Raw genomic sequence first — 16477 nt, forward strand, 5'->3', positions numbered from 1 at the left:
AAGCTTTTTAGAGTGCCACTGTTGAATCACAGAAAGGAAAGAGGGCTTTGTGCTGTCAGGTGCTGCTGAGGGGAGTCAATACATGGCGATGAACTTTTGGCTGGTTATGTTCATTTGTCACAACTGAAAGCAGTCAAGCCTACTTTGTATAAATCTTTTGCAAAGTCATTCTTATCTCACCTCCATCACTGCAGCATCCCAGGACATGGGCTACTGCAACTTCTCAGTATATCTATGAAGTGTCAGCTGTTAACTAGAGGCTGGTAACTGAGGCATGACAGAGGAAATTATTTGCCCAGACTTAGGCAGCCAAATGCTGTCTCAAATGGTACATCTGAGATGAAAACCAGGATATAGCCTGCTAATAGTGAAAAGAAGAGGGAGCTGAGGGTGCCCATACAACAAATCACTGCTCAGAAGGAGGGTACCCTACAGTAGAAGATGTAAGAACATCCTGGCTTCTGGCCAGAGTTTGCTGTGAGCTGAGACCCCAGTACATTGGGATGGCACTGCCTCAGGAGTACAAGAGGATCCTGTATAAAGTGAGCTTTTCCCAAGCACTGGCATTTATACGGGGACCTGTATCTGATGTCAGAATGAAAACCAACAGCAAAGTTTGTATTGATTTCACATTAACATATGCAAAATAGGAATGAGCCCTACTTTGTGGAGGACAAAGCATCTCTTGCCGTGACAGAAAGCAGCAAAAAACCCCAACCACAGCATTAGAAGAAACTATGTATATAGTTTCTTTATACAAATGTTCATATTTACCCATCACAGGGTGGTATTTTTTGGAATAATGTACTTTACATAGCATTATCCTTACCCATTCCCACTGTGAAAGACGAGCTAACTCCCAGACTTTGTGCTGTCAGATTGCAGTACCCGTTTAGAGACAGAGTTCAAGTTTTCCTCTCCTCAGTTTTCAGAAATTTGGCAACAAAATTCAGACTTCATGCCATCAAGGTGACCGAAGGGGAATCTGTAATTCAGACACATGGCGCCTGCAGTTCCCTGTCCGACTCCAAGGTGGCGGTGCTGCCTCAGCTCTTACTCCGGCTAATAATGCTCACTGTGCACTCCGTGAAGGGATTTTTTATTAGCACCACAGGGTGTGCTGAAAGGTGATTGCATATGGAAGGAGTAATTCTTACAACCACGGTCCGCCTGTTTTTGCTACATCTGAAGCCTTGCATGTAGCTTCTGGAACAGCCCTTACCTGCCCATGGATTGTTACCAGAGGAAGAACGGAATGTCCTAAGAAATTATACATGAGATGCTTTTTATTATGAGTATTTACAAATGGTGTCAGTCATTGGTAGGTGGTTATGCTAAGAGGAGATAACAGATCCCACCCAGGACACAGGCTCTTCTAATTCCAGGTCAGCCTTTGATCATGGATAAATTATTCCTCTTTCACATGCCTTAGTCTCTCTCCCCATTCAAATGTCTGCTTAGACTGCAAGCTTTTGGAGACAGTGGGTGTCTCATAGCGTGGAGATACAGAATGTAGTACTGATATTGTACAGCACCCAGAACAATGGAGACCTTGATCTTGATGGAAGCCTTCACTCATTATCTTAATAGAAGCATCCAAGTCAATACATGGGACAATTTATCTGAACAATCCTTTGGTCATACTGACTTCAGATCAGACACGTGATAAGAAGTGATAGAGGAAGCTGTGCGTGTGTAAAACCATTTTATGCCTTTGAAATGACTGAAGATGTAACTTTTGCAATAGGGGGAGAGGTGAGCATCCTCCAATGAGCATCGCTGCACCTCGCATACATTTGTGTGTGCCATTTCTATTGCCTGCTAGAAGCTTTCTCCTGAGCAGAGAAAATAAATTAACTCTGTCTTGGATCCCAAAGGGCAATTTTGTAGCAATTATGGTGGCTCTCTGCAGGGAGCAAATCCTTAGAGAGCTGAGCTAATCCTACACTGGCACCACAGAAGGAACCAGTAGCTCCCTTGCATGGGGACATTCTACCCATCTGAAGAGGGAGCAAAAACACAGGCTTGAGGAGACTGGACCCTCCAATCCCTTTTCCAGTTTCAAGTACACTCTAGAAACACCATGGGAGATAGGGATCATCAGTTCTTAAGGAAAACTTCCTTTTGACTAAAAAAATCTCACAAAGGGCATTTTAATGGGGAGGTTTTGAGCACAAGTTAATACCGTTTCACCATCATTAAGAGAGTGAACTTCCCATCTTGTGTGGCAGAAGAGCAGACCTCACAGTGTCCCCCGCCTCCAAGGGTATGTCTTCTAGCTTTGCTGGGCTGCGGGGAACAGATCTGTGTGCAACCTCTACTAGAGTTTGTAACACTGGTGTACTACTACCTATCTTAGCCAAGACATCAGTCAGTCATCCAAAAGACCCGGTAGTGCTTCCTCAGGCCAGTTTTGTGTCTTATGTGTCTCCTCCACCTCAGCTCAGCAGACCCATATCCACACTGTGCAGGATCCTCCTGGCAACACTAGGCATAGCAAAGCAACAGTGAACCTCTGTTCCTCATTTGCCAGGCACTTTCTAATCCAAGCCTTGCTATTTTTATCCAGTTCAGATTTCTTCACTCCTTTATTAAATAAATAATGTGGCAATCTCTCAAATGTCTGGCCAAAGGCAAAGCAGTTTGCAGTCATTTCTGGTCCCACTGCCAGAAAACAACTGACTAATCAAATGGCATCTTGCTTGCTAAGCTGACCCCAGTAACAAGGTTCTCCTCTCAGAGGAAGCACCTGCATATCAGGACTCTGTCAGTATTTTCACTAAACTCAGGGTCTCTTTCCCCTTCTCTCCCAAAGCAACTGCATTAATCATGTAGTAGAGGAGAATTCAGCAGAATCCTACCATGTGCACCATTTTGCCCAAACACCAAAGCAGCAAGTGTCTTATATGCCTCTAGGGAGTTTACAGGACCTCCAAAAAAAATCACTGAGCCCTCTGAGATTCCTGCCCTCGATGTCCCAACAAATGGGAACAGTGTCCAGTGCCCTGTCCTCTTGTGACCTTGGTCCCAATGTGCCCTAGATGTGATACCTCTCATTGAGAGCTGAGTGTCTCTTCTGGCTTGGACCACCAGCAGACACAGCTGGGGCTTCGTCTGAGATGAGTCAAAGCACACACATTCAAAACGTGCTAAGCCCTATAATAACAGGGAGAGGGTGGCCCCAAATATGTTGTTTGTAGCATCAGCTAAATGCTAATTTGGAGCTGGTTTTCCTCCCACTTTGCTGGGTTATCTTGACAGAACAAAAGCCAGAGGAACTAGCAATTACTACTGAATTTCCAAGGGCAGAACTAGAAAACATCTAAGGAAAAAAAAACAAACCAGCCATAAAAATCTCTGATTTCTGAAAAACAGAGTTCCTCCCCTCTGAAAACTCTGCTTCACACTATCTTTGGTAGGATTTCCAAAATCATCTGTATATAAAAGCCTTGGGCTGGGTGTCCTTTATGCAAGGGTAATATGGTGGATCATTCTCTTATGGTCAGTCAAATATGTTAATACATTTCTTTCAGGCCTAATTAGGGGCTCAGCCTGTGCATTTTAGGGTTTGTACTGAAAGTAGCACAAGGTGGCAACTACTCTGCTGAAAAAAGGTAGACTGACCCCTTCTGAACTTCAGCTATGCCTTATCCCTCCTTTCAGGTGGGGGGATTTCTAGAGAATAGAAGGCAGCTGAGCAGTTGGACTTTTCTATAAAAGGAGACTATGGGAGTAGAACTTCTGGAAGATTGGGGGATGTGGGTATGTAGGGTATTGATGATGGTAGGGAAAGATGGGTTGCAGCAAAACTGTTTGGAGATTATGCCTTAGAAACTCTGTGGTTTAGGCTGTTGTTTAAGGCTGGTGAAGCAGCTGCTATAGAAAAGGGGAAACAGATGAATTTGAATACTTCTTATTATAACTGGTTCTGTGAAGGGGAAGGGAAGCAAAGCAATGCATGGTCTGCTCTAAGGGAGGGAAGCATACTTGGTTGAGTAGAGCCTACCTTTTTTAATTCTCCCTTGTTTCTATCTCTTTTCTGTAATTAGGTGTGCTCTGGATAGTGTAAGGGAAACTTTTCTGCTCTGATACTGGGAGCCTGCAGCAACCCCGAGGCCCCAGAGCCTATAAATGTTTCTGAGAGTTTAGGGTCTCCTGCTGTTGTAGAAAGCAGTGCCCTCATCCCTAGCCTTACACGCAATGAAGGATTGTGAAAGTCTCCTGATGATGATATGGCAGTCTGACCTCCCATGTGGCCTTTCTCTACTTATTGCTGGGATATCATCAGGGTCTAGAAGTTTATGAATTACTTCTGGAGACAGAGCTGGTATTTTAAGTGCCTTTGTTCCCTCTTCCAGAGGCATAGGAAAACTATGGTTTTCAGGTCTCTGAACATCTTAATAGCTCATTTGTAGGCTCTCCCTATGCCAGAGCAGGTCTGCTGTGGGGTCTCTTTGGGCAAGCCAGGAGTATTTCTCAGCTGATAACCTCTCAGATATCGGGGTGGAAGGGGCAGAGCTCCAGGAAGTGCCATCAGAGTGCTGGAGACTGAGGCCACCCTCGGATGAGGTCTGTCACTGACCTGCTATCTTGGTGGGGTGATGTCATCCTTAGTGAAGGTTGGTGTGCTGGCAGTGCCTGCTCAGGACATTTCACTTAAGTAACCCCTTGTTCCTCACACGTCAGAGAGTGTGGGGGTGCATCAACCAGCCATTTGTCTGGCACTGCTCTTATCTGAGGGTTACTGTGCTCAGGTTTCTGTGCTCAGATAAAGATTTGGCAACTCCCTAGTGCTTGTAGCCAAACAAAATTTGGCACATGTGTTAGTGTGACCATGTCCCTGCAGTGGTTGACAGAAACTGGTCTGAGGGAAAATGACAGATTTTGATCTTCAAACAGTGTGCAAGGGGACCCCTACTAGATCTGAACAGTTATCATATCTCTGATATCTGAAAAGCAGGTATTAAGGTGAAAGCCTGCCAGCCGCTATACCTCTGTTCTTTAACACTAAGCAAATAAACAATTTGCAAACCTTTTTATTACTTAATGATGTGAAATTTTTAAAGGCTTTTGGGCCTGAAATTTATTTTTTCATTCATTTGCACAAAGATCTTAATAAAGACTGCAGAATCAAATAGGCTGTGAATGGTTCAAACCCAACTGTTCTGCCAAGCCTCTGGCCATCTAGGATAGGTCCAGTTATTCCTTTATTGAATGCAGCCGGATCACAGGCTACAGCAGGGGTTTGTTGCACAGGACTAAGTGCAGTTCCTTCGTGTGAAGAAAGAACATGTAGACATGGCTGAGGTTGCTCAGCTGATCAGTGGCAGAATGGGTATGAGCTCCAGTTCATGTTTTATGCATCAGGTGAAAAAAGCACATTTTAAAAATCCTCATTAGGCTTTTACAGGGGTAAAGGGGAGTTGGAAATTTCTTCCCTATTGATGGAGAAGCTGATATGCTCACCTTGTTGCATACAGAGCCAGACCAGAGACACTTCTCTGAAGGGAGGGAATAGATGTAACTGGGTTTAACTTGAGTAGGTGTATAAATTACCTCATACATGTTCCCTTCCTCTGTAATTAATTAAAGTCCTAAAGTGATGGGATTTAATCTTAGTATTGTTGCTGGCTTCCCTCTGGCATTTCTGGCAATATAGTCTTGGAGAACTCTTGCTTGATACCCTAAGGCTTTCTAAATGCCACAAGAGGTGACATCTGTTTAGGTTGCTGGCAGCAGCAGTGTGGAAGATTAAGAGGGCACTGGAGCCATGCCATCAGCTGCCATAATGCTGGCGCATGGGGAGAGGTAAAGGCACGTTGCATTCTGAAGTTGGGAGGCTTCTGCTAGAAGTGTGAGGTTTTGACAATGTTTTGGCATTGGTAGAGAGGATTGGAAATTAGTTCCTCTAGTTCTACAGGTGCTTACACCCCAAAGGCTTTCCTTAAAGTCTGAGGCAGAAGTGGAAGCAACAAAGCTAAGTAAAGTTATCAGGACTGTCTCAGCAGGACTGATAGCACCCATTTCACACAGATGAAAAAGATTAGAGGAAAAAGGAAAGCAAGCACTGAGAACATTGAGTGAGTGTCGGGAAGGACGAAAATTTAACAGAAAAATTTTACAGATATACAGAAGCTTCTATAGGAATGAAAGCAAGTTTTGACATATAAAAGATGCTTTTAGGGCCAGTTGTTGCTGAAACAGCTGAGAGAACAAAGGTTTAGTCGACTTGGAAGGAGTTTTATGACTAAAGTCTAAAGACTAAGTGGTCTTCAAACAAAAGGATAAGTCTTTTTCAAATAAGGCATGTTTTCTACCAAGCAAAAAAGCATAGGCAGAGAGAAAGATGGTTTTTTACCGAAGCTAGAAGAAATTTCCACTGCAAAACAAGTCCCAAAGTTTAACATGTAACTACTAACTCAGATGATTGGCTAGTCACTAACATAATATGGTAATTTTAGCAGTTTTGATAGGTTATATGTAAATGTAAAAGGTATTGTGTATGATGTTGATTAGTTGTTATTAATAAGATGCACAGCAGAGAAAGAGATATAATGCTTTGTAACATGAATAGAATCAGGCTTCAGGACACACAGCTTGCCTATAGCCAGCAGCTATAGGCTCATCCACGACCCTCAACTGCTGTAACCTCGTCTATGCAATAAACAGCATTTTAAGAGCCATCTGAAGTCTCCATCTCTCCGTCAGGCTCTTACAAGTGAGTAAAAATTTGTGACTAATATCATTAAAGCATAGCTGAGCCAGCTCATTTTCCCTGATCTTCGATCACACACTATTTGGCTTCTTTTACCTGAGCACTAAACAAATCTAACAGCTGTAAGCAATGTGTAGGCTCAGGAGGTCCCACAGCCTGGGGGGGCCTTCCTTTGCCCTCAAAGTGAGGTGCTGGGCACAAAAGCTAGCATTTCATTGTCTGCCCATGCAGGCAGGTGACAGTGGGAAGTCAGCTGCTGATTGCAAATGTTTGCTGACCACAGCTTGCCAGCTCCAGCTGCCAGCACCCAGAAAGCTCTCAAAGCCAGGACCTCATTAGTGATGACAATGGTGGGGGAAAAGAAACACTGGAAAAACTCTGTTGCATGTCTTAATAAATCATAATGTTGCTGATAGCAGTGTGCTGGTCCTGAAGGAGTTACTGGAGGCAATAGGCTCATCAAGCAGAAAGTTTTGCTTGAATGGCTGGGCATGAGCTAGCACTGTGCTCATGCACACTTGGAGGTCAGGTGTGCATGAGGGATTTCAGTGATCAGGCTGAAACAGCATCAGAAAATCTGGAAGGAAATTTCATCTGTCAAAGCCTTTGTTCCTTTAGTTTAATCACTCTCATTATGTTTTGGACAGATAGTTTTGAAAATATATCCCAGTGGCAAGAGACTGCATTTGAGTCTCAGCTTTGCCATGAATGCTCTGGGCTGTCCCTTGCGAAGCAGCTCTGTGCCTGCATTTGTAGATGGGGATTTTGCCTCTTGGGTTATGGACTCTCTCTGGGGTAGGAGCTGCAAGATTGTCAGATCTGCTCAAACCTTTCAGCACTTACGTGGAAGGAGTGCTTCACAGAAGGTGAGGTCATTGGTAGTTATTAAAAATAGAGGTCCAGATATAATCTGGCTGTTCTTCTATAGGTCTCAAAGCATCTGCTGCTGGCTGTGGTTAGTCAGAGGATACCTTTGGTCTGACTCAATAAAGCTAGTTTTGTTTCAATAGTTAGTTAAACAGCCTCACATTCTTTTTATGGATGGAAAAATCTGGATGTTGCTTAGTTGGAGGTACAAACTTCACAGTCCTGGAGAGATGGGAATGCAGATTACCTGGAGGCAAATAAAAAGGAAGGCTTACAAGATAAATTGTCTGGGTCTGACTTATTTGCAGCAGCAAGACTTCCAACACTTGCTACTTCCCTGCATTAGAAGTGATGAGTTTGCACAGATTCTCTGGACATCTGTGGAAGCCACAAGGCATATGTAGATGCTTTAGTAAAACAGCAAACAGCAACGCCCATGTTTGCAGAGTGCACTAAGTGGCAGAGCTGAGTCTGCCAGTTCATGGTCCCCAGTCATGCATTGAAGCATGAAGGGAAGACAATATGTGGGTGACAGAGCAGAAACCACTTAGCTGGCTCTTACGTGGGACCTCCTCCTGTAGAACAGATCTTGCTCTTACAGACATGCACGTGGTTCCTGTCAAGTCCCTTCACAGGGCTGAATTTGACTGAATTTCCTATGGTACATTTCAGGAGGAGGAACATGTTTCCCACAGCTACCAATTCTCTCTGGCAAACAGTAGCATGTGTTACACTGGGCTTTCCACAAACCATTTCATGGTTTGTTTGGTCACAGAAGCTGTCCTGTGCTAGCACTGTCTGTCCTAGCTGGATCTGCAGGTGCCACCATGAAGAGTTATGCGTGCCACACTCTCTCTAAAATGTTTTTCCCAAACAGGTAGTATAAGGTCCTATTTTCTTTGATATGGAATACTCCTGGGAGAAAACACAGATTACAACTGCTATTTCTTAAAATATCTTTTATTCATTAGCTGCCGTTAATAGAATCAAGGTATTACAAGTAAAGCAGATAACCATTCACACAACACATCACTCATTCATGTTCACTCATTAGTGGGAGCAGCCATTAGAATGCCAATCCTAATGTGAATGCTTGGAAGCAGAAAGTCATCCTGACGCACCACTGCCTTCTGGATAGGTCTTTAGAAATTCCTTCAGAGGGCACTTTGTTTCACCAACTGTATACATAACTCTGTATTCTTAATCTGTGTAGAGCAGCCACTGCCCTCCTGGGTGTGATCCAAGTTATGCAACCTGTTGCAGGCTCTAATGTGTACTGGCAGCCTTGCAGAGCATTAAATGCTGGTGGTCCAAGTTTATAATTTCCTGCAAATTCATGAGGACTAGTTATCTCTGAAGCTTATCAGCCCCTAGGAAACTTTCACATAATATCTGCTTAGCATATATCTGTCTTGACTTCAGCCTGTAATATTTCTTGTAACCATTTCTCCATCTGAATCTATAGAAACATACAAACTCGTACAAAGGAGGCTTTTATGACACCAGGAAATAATACTTCACTGGGGTAGTGGTGGAACATGTACATCCTCTGCAGAATATGTGATACTATGCCCTGAGGTAGGCTCAAATTCATTTGGAATAAGCTGGATGGATAGCAGTACTTGGGCACACTGGTGCTGTCATCTTCTCGTGGATAGAGCTGACATTTACCTACTCCAACTGGTTTAAGAGTATGTGACACACAGAAAGACTCTCTGCCACTTTCTCTCCTTCATGTTTTGCAGGCTGGTTGGGGTGATCCAACTCTCTCACACATGGAGGGATGACCTCCTCTGACAGCTCCAGCATGGCTGCTGGTGCAGAACAGAATTCCCTGCAGACCCCAGAAGGGTTAGGAGGAGCAGTGCAATTGCATAGCACCCAATAGATACCAATTTACATCTCTGCCCTATATGGGAACTTATCAGAGCAGGATGGCCCAGGCTTCCAAATCAGGAGAGAGCTCTGTGGGATCCCAGCCATATGGCATGCAGTGCTGGTTACTCATGAATAGGTTTGCTTGGGGCTTTCCTATACATGTGGTTAATGAGACAGTCTGCTCTTTTAGCAGGTCTCAGTCTGGCTCCTTTTTTTGAGCAGTACTAGCTCACACTGGTGCATTTGCTAGTGCTCCTGGTTGGCTTTCTGTGGTCTTGCCCAGACGAGTCTTGGTCCTCTGCTGCTGAAAGAAAGAAACGTATTGCTGACTGCACAGCAAGCATCTCCAAAGAGGTCTGAGCTGTAGCTAGTGTGGAGCTGGCCGGCCAGCTAGCCTGGAGAAAGGAGTATTACCATCCTTGGTGCCCACAGTGCAGGAAAGGGGTAAGTTTTCTGAAATTCTTCCTGAATCCAGCCTTGCCTTTTCACCTCCACGAAGTCTGGCCCTCTGAAGAGGCCCCTGTCCTGAAAAACCAAAGGGGATGGGAATAAGGGTTGGGTTAAAGGAGCACTGAGATAGAGAAGTTTGAGGGCTCCTGATCACCATTACATGGGCCCTTCCCTACTGCAGAATGCCTCAGATCTTGTTCCCCGTCTTACCAGGAGGGCTGGCTTTCAGTGCAACTGCAGACCCTGTGGATCTGATCTATCAGCAACCTGGTACTCTGATCCACACAGCCACCATCAGGGCAACCAGGATGCATGGGAGAATCTGACTACTGTAACCAGGAAACAGGAGGAGTGGGCTTTTTAGGAGGACCAAAATGGAGAAATATTCTGAACTAGTAAATTCATTCACCACATAGCACAGTGGAAAAAACCAAGAGGGTTGTGCTGCTGTGTGTGACAGCTGACTGTGTAGCTATTTCCTGTGATGGTGGAGGTGAAGTCGACAGGTGTGTAGGTTAGCATACGTTCCATGTCTTTCCATCACTGGCATTTTCTGTTAGTTTTCAACAACATCCAGAAGTCTCACACAGAATTATAAATTTAAAACATGTGGTAGCTTGTGTATCATATGATAAAGAGTATAAACCAGCAGGAAAGTGTGAAAAGACTACGCTGACATGCCAGTGAAGCAGAGTCACTAGCTGTGGATTTAAGTGCTAAGTGAAGTGCTACAGGTTATTTCACAAAGCCAAGTTTCTTACCCAGCTTACTACAGAGCTGTCATTTGGGAAATCAGAGACACATGCAGCCCTTCTTGACAGATCATGTTCTGCATTGACTTCACTGGAGGTTTGCACTGTTAAGTGCCTTCTCTTCTTTATTTATTTGTCATTATGATAGACACCCTGCCAGCCATGGCAACTAAAGCATGTTATCTGTCATGCCCTTAACTGGAATTAGCTCCCACCCACTTTTCCCTGCCGGTTCAGTCAAACAGCTCTTCGGCACCCAGGTTATTTCTCAGCCTCTGCTGATGGTTTCTCTGCAATAGCACTCTTGTAATCTCTATTTTGTAGTAAGAACATTTTTGTATCAGTGCCCCTATCTCCCCCAATAGGAAGAGCTGCCTAACCCTGCCCTCTCAGCCTTGGAAAAGTTATTTGCAAATACACCAAGAAGGAGGGACTTTTTCAGTCGTTACATATCTGAGCTTTTACCGGGAGGTGCTTTATCTATGCCAGCTAATCTAGAGTGTCTCAGTACTTTACACTGAGGATGAGGGTAATTAAGTTAACTCACTTTCTAAGTGAGCACCATTCTCTTTTATGGCTGCACTGTGGCCTCCTCATGACCAGGAATCAGTTCTTTCTCTGCAGTAGTCTCCTCACAGAAGGGAATGAGTACATTTAATAAGCTAATGTGCTCTGAAGTGGAGTTTGTGTTAAAGATGCAATACCTGATCACAGACTGATCTTATAAATATTTATTATTTTATATGCCTGGAGCAGTCTTATGCATTTAAACACTGGCAGTGAACAGCAAGCAGATTTATAAGGATGTGTGTGGTACCACCCTTGTGCTAGAGCTGATGTCATGAGGCCAGGAAAGTTCTCTGCCCTATCTCTTGGGGACCAGAGAAGGCCAGAGGCCACTGACACCATACTCTGAGCCCAGGCAACATTCGGTCTGGAAATGTCTGTATGTGCTGGCCACATGGGAAGGAGGTATATTTTTAGGATGCAACTAAAGGGCGAAGAGGCTGAGCTGAGAGTTCTCCTGTGTCCCAGCTTAGTGGCTCTGCTGCTGCATGGCAGAGTAGCACTGGGCAGGAAATGCAGAAGTGTTTCTCCAGCCAAACAGAAATCCATCACACCACAACACATACTGAAGCTGAATGAAAGTAACTCACCAGGGCAAGGAAAACTCAGGTTACTGACAAAAATGTGTCAGGCAATTAGTGATCCTTGCAGTATGTCCTGTACCTGCTCAGATAGCAGAAGGAGCTGACAGAAAACATGCTCTTAAGAAAAATGTGTCCAGTTCTCATGGCAGAAGCATTTATTATCAGTCTGTGCTGCCCTGTTAGCTCAAGGCATCCAGATAAGGATGAGGGCATAGAACAAGCTAGGAGAGCTGTGCCTCAGCCCATCCATCATTCAAAAGAATTATATATTTAAATGTGCAATCAGAACTGATTTGAGTCTCTTGAGAAAAAGAAACAAACCTGTACTTGCATCTCCTGGGAGAAAGTGCTTCGTTTCAGTGTCTTTCATTGCACAGGAGTTGTGTTATGGCAAGGTTTTCTGCAGTAACAAAGGGCTCCGATTTTCCTCAAAGATTGAGGGATGGCCTGAGGACCTCCCTTGTGAACTTCAGAGAAACAAGAATGGCTGAACACTTAGTAAAGCAGGTATGATGGAAGATTTCTATGACAGCTCTTTGTCTAAAACCTCCCTAATCATGCTCCTGCTTCCCAGTGCTAGATGTAGAACATGAAGTCTTTTGTCCTCAGAGCACAGCAGAAAACCTGGGAAGGAGGAAAGCAGCATTTTCCCACTTCATGGAGGATTAAGAGACCTGCACAGCATCACGTAGGAAGTCAACAGCAGAGTGGGAACCAAACAAAATCACTAGTAGTGAGTCAGACTAGAGGCTGGCCCAACCCAAGTCATATAAAACTGCATCATCCATCTAACAGGATAAATTCCACCGAGGGAGACACCTGCCAGCAGAAAATGTAGGCATCATAATTGAAACACCGTTTGAAACCAGAAGGAGAAAAAATACGTTGTGGACATTTTGAAATTTCCTCGTTTGGGTATTTTCAAAATGAAATGCTTCTGGATGTTGCTTGGAAAAGACTCTTCAGCTGTATTTGTGTGCAAAGGTGGTGTTCTTACATACTACTACGTGGAATGGAAGGAGTCAAATCAAAGACAAAGGAAAGCAAACACTTAAGGCTGAAACTGCCTCGTGAACAATCAACCACACAAGAAAGCTGGGAACTTTTTTCTGTTTTCAGATAAATCCAAAAAGGTTTTGTAAATTTTTCACCTTTCTGAATTCAAATTAAAGCTAATTGTGAAACAAAAATTTCTTTTTGATGCTTCTCTATTATAACCTCTTACGCTCGGCCAGCATATGACTCAGCTTAATTGGCATTGGAGAGACTAGAGACAAAGAAAAATCTCATAAACACAGAAAAAAAATCCCACACAAATATTAAAACAAAGCTACATTGTTACTAGCAGTTCAAGAGACTTATTTCCTGAAAACTCTCATGTCTGCAGTATCTTCCACAGCATCAATCCCAGTATGTTACTGGGTTACAGTGGTCATTAGTCCAAAGAACAAATTCATTTATGAGTCCTAGATGGCTTTGTTAGTCAGGAGTGGCAAACTCAGTTATGAGTTTTTTTCCCAAAGATTCAATATTTATTATGTGCCATCAAACATCTTGATAATTCGATGGCTGGCCTTTTTAGAGGCTTGGAGTACTCAAACAAAGCCTGGGGAAGAGAACTGGAAGATCTGGAAGGAATGACATGGAGGAATAGGAGTACTGCCTCCAAAGCTGAGTGGGATCATGGGATCCACAGTGATTCCAGCCCTCTGTGTCCCCAAGCTGCAACAGGGGCTGTCATGAAAGCAGAATTTAGAGCAGGGTAGCTACTGGCAACTACTCCTGATCCTGCTGTACATGCCTGCCATGTCATACTTTCCATCAGTGGCAGCCAGAGAGGCTGTTTGAGGCTGTTCCACGTCTGCTCCACTCAGAGCACCAACGTGTGCCCGCAAACCTTTTGTATGTGTTAGAGTGCACATCTTTGCTTTTACTATCTGGTTATGGACCTTGTTTGCTGTGAGTCTCCCTAAAGCATGGGTGAACCTGTTGATGCTGTGGAAATTGGAAACAATTTCCAGGAGTTAATCACCCCCAGTAGGAAAAACCAAATGCTTGTATGTCAAGTGCATTTAAAATTTCCACTAATTCTTGGGGCATTTTAAAACTCCTTAGCTTCAAACAAGGATGCTTAGTCATAGAACAAAGCCACTAAGATGTCTCAGATGACATGTTTCTCACTCTGAGCACTCAGAGCCCATGCTTAGAGCTGAGGGCTCTCCTCATTAATATTCAGGTGTAGAAGCCATTGTGCCAAACTCACCCAATTGACTCATGTCAATAAGACAGGCATCCAAAAACTAATCCAGGTATCCATATATAGAAGTTACAGATGCACCACCAGCAGATGATCCACCCTTTTCCAAAACAGGTAGTCTCAGATTACTGTTGTGAATCACTGTGAGCACCACCTCCCTGTCACCCCTGACTAGAAGATGCTTATTTAACCAAAGTGGATTTCACACATGTTTAAAATTGCTGAAGTTAATTGAAACCTGTCCCCACTATCCTTGCCCTGTGAAAAGAGACACGTGAATTCTGAGTCATCTTGAAAGACTTTTGGCTGAAGGGGGATAGTGGACAGGTGAGTGAAGGGCAGCCTGATGTTCCTCACCTGCCTGAGATGAGAAAACATCTTGACCTCAGCCACAGTTGTTGTCATTCAAGGCTTTTAAAGGAATTATCTTGGTTTTCTAATGATGCACCTACCAGTGATCCCCCAAGAACAATGCATCCAAGCATAACTTCTTTGGCATGCAGGATCAGGCCAAATCTATTTTAGCTGATAATATTGTAGCAAAACATGTGATATTTGAATCACCAGTATGTAATTAGGCAACTCAAAAAGACGAGGAAAAAGAGAAATATGATTGTGTAAGTCCCCTCCTGTTTCTGAATGTTAAAAGTCACATGACAGGGGTTACCAGAATTGTGTGATTAGCTTAGAATTTTTAAATTTTATATAACTGTGTAAATGTGACAGAATGTTAGACCTCTCTGCAGATGAAGGAACACGTAATTAGGATCATTTTGTCAAAATTACAATTTCACTTAGTCAGCATATAACGTGCCTGAAGCTCATAGGCATTTTCAAAGGGGATAAAAGGGCATTTCTTCTGTTTGAGTACTAAAGACCAGAATTTTGTAAAAAGCTATTTTAGGAGAAGTGCGGGGGAAAAAAAAGTAAACCAAACAGCTGTGTTTGTTACAAAGCCAAAGTGGCATGTAAGAGCTGTTGTCACTGTGTTCTCTATTATGAAATACTATTTGTTCTGCAAAGTTTTGTATCTTTCCATGCAGTTTAAAAAGAAATAAAAGACACAGTTTTACAAGGTTCTTTTTTCAGTCAAGAATTAACTGAATAAAAGTGAGGATCTGTTTTTTTCATATAAGGCCAACTTTCAAAATACAGTTACAAAATTACCAGATTATAACACAGCTAACATTTTAATGTATGAAAATTGTAATTTTAAGCCTCTATGCAGAATCTAAATATTTTGCTTTATGAATGATACTTTTGTGTTATTTATGTATGTATATATGTCCATATTTGAGCGTGACTGCATGCATCCACACGCATGCTGAATTACAACTTTTTGCCTCCCGGATTTTTTTCCTACGGTCTTTTTAAAGCTAAAACTGGAGCTCGGTTTTAAACACGCGCTGAAAGTGCTCGCATTTCCCACGACTCCGGCATCGGGCGCTTTTTTTCAGCAAGGCCAGGGCGGGCTGGGGCAGGGCCGGGAATGGCGCTGGGGCCGGGCCAGGCGGCGGGCGGGATTGGCCCGGCGCGGTCAGGCGCCGTGGCCTGTTCACACACGCGGCTCCGGGCCCCGGTGACCGGCAGTAACCCCGGGGAAGCCCGGCCCACTGCGGGTGTTTCCCCCGATGTTCCCTGCCTGTGCCCGGCCTCTCCGTCTGTCCCGGGGCCTGTGCTGCCCCCACAGCCCTGCCTCGGCCTTGGCAGCCGTGGGACAAGAGCTCCCTCAGCGGCTGGGCTGAGGCCGTGGCCGTTCAGCACATGCCATTCCATCCATCCCTCTGCCCTGCAGGGCTGCTATGGTGCCATGTCCTCCGCGTGCTCTCTGGGACTTTGTTCCCTCTTTCAGAAAGTCCCCACGGGCCTGTGTGGCCGGCATGGAGGGTCAGCAGCAGCTGGGGCTTTCTCGCTGTGGTTGGAGCGTGTGGCTCGGAGCAGAGCGGGTACCCAGTCCTCTTCCTAGGCAGCTCTTGGGGGGATTGCTGCCTTCTCTAGGCCACCCTCCCTGGCCCTGCTCCTAGGGTCCTGGGCTGGACACACTGCGTTCCTCACAGCTGTGTTCACTGCATCCCACCCCTGGGGAGTGGATTGCGGCTGGAATCTGGTCTCCCCCTAAAGATCACCTTGGCATCTTCTGCACGTTGTATTCAGAGTGAAAAGATGTAGCAAATTCTCCCCTGACAGCCTGCAGCCCTCCCTGCTCTCCCTCCCTTGGGTCTGAACAAGCAGGCACTTGTTTGCATGTTCTCTGCTACTCAGCAGAGCTGGCTTCAACATTAACTCTTCCTTTCCCTCTCCCCTGTTGGGTGGAAGATTTTCAGAGGAGCAAAGTTGGGGTGCACTGGAATTGCAACCCAAATGTGCAGATTACATAGGAAACCAAGAACGATCGTGCATTAAATAC

The 16477-nt window shown here is 44.4% G+C and overlaps 1 long non-coding RNA gene across 1 annotated transcript; it reads left to right on the forward strand.

The window, feature by feature from the left end:
• Window positions 1–12165: 12165 nt before the first annotated feature.
• LOC148223018 (uncharacterized) lies at window positions 12166–15327 on the forward strand. Its single transcript, XR_015805147.1, has 2 exons — window positions 12166–12320; window positions 12409–15327. It is a non-coding gene; the product is annotated as an uncharacterized LOC148223018 (long non-coding RNA).
• Window positions 15328–16477: the final 1150 nt, after the last annotated feature.

Source organism: Sturnus vulgaris, chromosome 8, assembly GCF_052056855.1.
Source record: "Sturnus vulgaris isolate bStuVul1 chromosome 8, bStuVul1.hap1, whole genome shotgun sequence".
Classification (NCBI taxonomy): Eukaryota; Metazoa; Chordata; class Aves; order Passeriformes; family Sturnidae; genus Sturnus; species Sturnus vulgaris.